This window comes from Pongo abelii, chromosome 7 (assembly GCF_028885655.2).
Source record: "Pongo abelii isolate AG06213 chromosome 7, NHGRI_mPonAbe1-v2.0_pri, whole genome shotgun sequence".
NCBI classification, from domain to species: Eukaryota; Metazoa; Chordata; class Mammalia; order Primates; family Hominidae; genus Pongo; species Pongo abelii.
In genome coordinates, this window is record NC_071992.2 from 61,467,090 (window position 1) to 61,472,535 (window position 5,446).

A 5,446-nucleotide genomic window follows, 5' to 3' on the forward strand; every position below is an offset into this window, starting at 1 on the left:
GCCCCCCACACCCCAACACCAGGCAAGGTTGTTGGGAGGCTGGGGAAGATGCTGGTGTGTCTGGATTTCCTGATGGGAGCTGGGGCTCTTCCTCTGACAGTTTGTGCATCTCCAGAGAAATGTAGCCTGCCCACCGCACACACATCCAACACCACCTCCACTGTCACCACTAGCTGGGTGCAAGACTGACTTAGGCCTCAGTGATTCTGAAACCACCACTGCAAAATTACAACTGAGACAGTGAAAGACATCTGACCCAACCAACTCCATCTTGCTTCTAACCTCCAAGCGGTCCTTGTTCATTCCTGGGCCTAAGCTGAACTAACTTTGGGAGGAACTTAGTTTATTGTTTACAGTTTGAAAGAAAGATGATAACAGCCCTTTCCCAAAACAAACCCCCTTCTTTCCTGAGGAGTAAACCGCCTTTGTAGGACTAACACATTAGCCAAAAGATTAGAAATTATGGTTTAGTAGTCATGCATCTGGGGACCGCAAGATTCTAAAACTCCCCAGATTGCTCCTGGGGATCACATCACTGTTGTAAAACGTAAGATCAGTGCTTGAGATATTTTGCAGACCCTGTGCTGGATGGATCAGCTGGCACCACCCAGATGGATAAACGGGCTCACTGGGTCATGGTCTTGGGTCATTGGTCAGTTCCCCCTCCCAGGAACTGACCCAGCACAAGAGGACAACTTAAACTCCCTAGGATTTCCTCTCCTGACCAGTCAGAAATCCTGATTCACTGGCATCCCCCCTACCCGCCAAATTATCCTTAAAAACTCTGATCCCCGAAATCTTGGGGAGACTCATTTGAGTAATAATAAAACTCCAGTCTCCTGCACAGCCGGCTCTGTGTGAATTACCCTTTCTCTACTGCCATTCCCCTGTCTTAATAAATGGCTCTGTCTAAGAAGCGGGCAAGGTGAACCCACTGACGGTTACAATTCTAGGGCTTTTGCCCTCAACAATTCAGTACTGGCTCCTGAATGTATTCCAGGCCGGATGCAGGAAGCCGCGAGACGCGATTCCCAGAGAGAAGCCAGGAGCCTGAAGCGGGCGTGCAGCGCTGCGGGGCCAGCAGGGGGCGCGCCAGGAGCGGGGAGCATGAGGCCGGGGCCGTGGTTTCCGACTCTGCCAGCCGCGGTTGGAGTTCGTCCCATGAGACTGGTAGTGGCTTCCTATCGTCTAGAGGTGGGCCTGATCCTCACCCAGCCCCCCCCCCCCTCCCAGGAATAGCAGCGAAATCATAAAAGTGCCATAAACTGCTGGGCTGTGGCCGAGGGTGAACCCCGGCCCCGGGAGAGCACGGCAGGGAAGTCATAGGAAAACACAGCCGGCCCTGCCCGGGTGGACCCTGCCCCGCCAGCTGCCGGCCCAGGGGGCTCTCGCCTTGCAAGGAGCCAGCAGGCTGGCGGGAGAGGAGGGTTCACGACTCTGGGGGGTCATCCCCAGGTCGGAAGGGACTGGCAGAGGGGGGGTGCCAGGACCTCCAGGCAGGAGACGGCCCTGGACCGCCCAGGCCAGCGCAGAGCCCTGGCGCTGATCTTTCAGAGCCAGGACGGAGCCGGGATGGGAGGAGATCGGAGGACGCTGCGCCACAGGCTTTGAGACGAGGAAGGAGCCAGGACCCGAAGAGTAGAGGAAGGCAGGAAGCCAGGCTGCCCCAGAGCCTCTGCAGGAACCAGCCCTGCGCGCGCCTGGATGTTAGACCCTTCAGACGCTGACCTCCAGAGCTGTAGGATAATACATGCTTGCTGCTTCAGCCATTCAGCGTGTGGTCATTGTTATGGCAGCCGTAGAGAGCTGATATGGCCAGATGCGGCAGTATGGAGGAAGGAGCACTGCCATGTCAGATACATCTAGTTTCAATAATGCAGTGAAAGAAGCCTGGGAACCCAGGGCCTGGCGAGTGGCTTTTAAGTGTTTTCGTGTGTCTGAAATTGCCTAGACGCAGATTAAAGTTTGCCCTCGTTTTCTTGCCCGCAGGAACTGCAGAGTGCACATTGGAAACCATGGTGATTTGATACACGCTGCCACGTCCACTCTGTGACTTCCTCCCCACCAGATTCGCAGCAGCGGGACCTAAGGTGGGCTCCAGCCACTGTTGCACCAGGGGCCATCACTGCCTCCCAGGCTGTGGCTGTGCCCCTGCTCCTGGAGCTCACCCAGCCACAGCCTCCTCCACCTCCAGGGAACTTTCCGGAGTTTGCTCTCGCCCTGGGTTCCTTCCCACAGGAGAGAGGAAGCCCGGCTGGACCCACGTGGCTTACTGTGAAATCAGCCCGTATGGCCTGCGGCGGGGAGGAGATCAGGAAGGTGGAGGACAGCACAAAACACCAGAAGGGAGAGGCTGGAAGAGGAGGCAAGGGGAGGAGGGCGCCACTGTCCCCTCTGGGTCCTCTTCCTGAGAAGAAGTTGGACACAAGGAGGGAGGGGGGAAAGGAAAGAAGAGAAGGGAGAATGAGATGGAGAAGGAAGAGCATGCCAGAAAGTCTCCGGAAAGAAGGGGCGAGGCCCAGTGGCTCAGGCCTGTAATCACAGCACCTTGGGAGGCCAAGGCAGGCAGATCACTTGAGGTCAGGAGTTTGAGACCAGCCTGGCCAACATGGTGAAACCTCATCTCTACTAAAAATACAAAAATTAGCCATGCTCAGTGGGACATGCCTGTAATCCCAGCTACTCGGGAGGCTGAGGCAGGAGAATCGCTTGAACCCAGGAGGCAGAGGTTGCAGTGAGCCCAGATCATGCCATTGCACTCCAGCCTGGGTGGCAGAGCGAGACTCTGTCTCAAAAAACAGAAGAAAACAAAAAAAAAAAAAAAAAAAAGGAAGGGAAGGGGTGGCAGCGATGCAAATCCTGCAGTCTCAGGCCCAGTGCCCAGGAGGACCCCGCACACCAGAGGCCCGCGCCCTCTGTGAAGGGAGAGCTCCCAGCAGCTTTGCTTCTAGAGCTGGACTCCTCCTCTCAGCTGACACCAAGGACTCTGCAGGCCCACCCATGGCCAGCTATTCTCCTGCCTTGCCCTGCCTGAATCCAGGTCCCTTCCTTAGCCCCGCTGCCATCCTAGCGGGAGACAGAGAGAGGCCTCCTCCTCAGAGTAGGATGTTTGTGAAGGTGAAGGCAAACTTTATTTGAGGTTTATTAACCTTGGTCGAGCAACTTCCAAAGGCTCTGCCACTGTGACCTAGGCATAGAGCAAGAGGAAATCCAGGATCCAAAGGGCCTTCCTTGGGAAACAGCCATCCAGTGGGAAGCCAGTGCCAGCCTGTCCTTTTCTCCCGCAGCTGCCTCTGGCCTCTGAAGTTATGATGTGGAAATGGGGGAGCTGGCGCTGCACTGGGGACAGTCTCTCTGGAAGTTTTTTTCTTTTCATTTTCCTAGAGGGGATTTCTTACTGGCAAAAATCTGGAGAATGAATAAGTAGTTGCCCACAGGTCACTGAGGGAGGAGAGAGCTGGGATCATGGCTACATAGACTCGGGAGGGCCTGGTGGGGTGTTTATCTCTTCCCTGGTGCCACTGGAGACAGTAAGTGCTAGGCCTTGCAGCCAGGGCACCAGGACAAGCTGGGGCAGGGCCAGGGACAGAGGCCAACAACCCTGGGGCCGTGGGGCCTCCTGCAGGCTGAAGAAGGTGCTGAGAGACCAGCCTTCCCAGCAGTGCAGGCCCCTTTGCAAGGAGCAGCTCATGCATTCTGCCCAGTCTGATGACTTTCCACCAGTCCTGACACGGCCAAGGTTTTCCTCGCTCGGTGACAAGGGAGGGATGCAGGATGTAGAAAACTCAAGATATCAGCCTTTCTGGTTCCAGCCCTGCCCGGGAAACATCAAAGGCATTGAACATTCCACACTGAGCTGTTTAGGGGGCACCACAAGGCGCTTAGATAAGAGGGGTCCTTGAGCATCTGGCTCCTCCATGCCACCCTCCCTGCTCTACATAGCCCCACTCTCCATACAGGCCACATGTTTCTGTCCTGTTTTGATGGGGCAGTAGCATGCATTCACCTTGTCCAGTATGGCTTCATTCTTGACCCCCATGACCATTCCCGATGGCCTCACATTCCTCTACCCCTCACCAGCAGGGATGGGTGGGAACAGCCCCTCCAAGGACCCATCCCACCCGAGAGCCCACTCCTGTGGCTGCCACACTCATCCCAGGCCTGGAGAGGGTTTCTGCTCATCAGAACATCCTGTCCTTCAGAGCTGGGGATGGCAGCCCATGCACAGGAGGCTGTGACCTCAGGGAGGGAGCTCTGTTTCCTCTCAGGGCTGGGCAGTTACAGGGGAGGGGAGGAGGGGAGAGGCACAGGAGGCCAGGCAGGCTGCTGGAGAAGCCCAGAGGGCAGCACCTTTGCTGCCCCTTCAGAAATCCATGCGCTGACCCCCAGGCTCCTGCCCCAGACCTTTTAAATTAGATCTCCAGGAAAAGGAGGAGAAAGGGTCAGAAGTTCTCATCTCAGTGCACACAGCCTGGTGTTGCTTATCCTCAGAGGGCCCTGGAAAGGAGAATGAGCTGCGGAGTTGTCTGGGTGAAGGGGACTGGAGGCCAGGGGCTCCCCTGGAGAGGGACAGGTCAGGGCTCAGGGGAAGGAGGAACAGGCTGGGTGGGGCAAAAATTGGTGTCACTCCTCCTCTCCCATGGGCTTGCTTTGGGACACGTGCTCCCAGGGCAGCACAGTCCGTCTGCAGTCAGACCCAGGAGGATCAAACGGTGCCTGGCAGATTACACGATGCCAGCAGACACTCGGAAGATGGCTGGGTGATAAATGAATGGACAGGGCACCGAGGAAGCCGTGCCCCTGCTGCCCATCACAGGGTCCTGCAGTGCCCTGCCCTCCTGCCCCACACTGTGCTAGGTGTTCATGCCAGCCCCTCACCCACCAAGTCACTCCTGTCTCTTGCCGAAGTCCCAGAGGATGCGGGGTGAGACCCACCATCCATATGTGCCATGCACTGGCTCTGCTGAAATAAAGAAGATCCCTCTGGGTTAGGGAGGGCGGGTGAGAGGCCCTGGGGTCTGCACAGGTGGTGTCGGCTCAGGTTCCGCTTCTGCCTGCCAGCTGTGTGTCATGGGCAGATCGGCTCATTCTTCTAAAGCTCAATTTCCACTTCTATAGAATGCAGGCAACAGCAGCCCTTCATGGGGCTCTTGTGAGGCCTGTTATTTATCACACATGGAGCGTCTCCTAGAATTCTCTGGCACGCAGTAGGAGCTTAATAACTGTTACTACCCTCATTCACAGATCTCAAAAGAATCCTTGATTGCTCTTTTACTCTGTTCCCAAATACGCTACCTGCCTCTGTGCAGAGACCTTTGGGGATGGGGAAGGGGGTGAAGGGGGAGCACATGAGCTCTGCCCCACCAAGCTCTCAGACACACCTGTTCCCATGCTGGGCTGCTGAGCCATGGATGGTCGCCTGGCCAGGGAGGTGCCCATCAGCACA

At 56.4% G+C, this 5,446-nt stretch overlaps 1 long non-coding RNA gene across 1 annotated transcript; it reads left to right on the top strand.

Moving 5' to 3' along the window:
• Positions 1–1,083: 1,083 nt before the first annotated feature.
• LOC134761851 (uncharacterized) lies at positions 1,084–5,237 on the top strand. The gene is made up of 2 exons (XR_010141008.1): positions 1,084–1,194; positions 1,990–5,237. It is a non-coding gene; the product is annotated as an uncharacterized LOC134761851 (long non-coding RNA).
• The last annotated feature ends 209 nt before the right edge of the window (positions 5,238–5,446 follow it).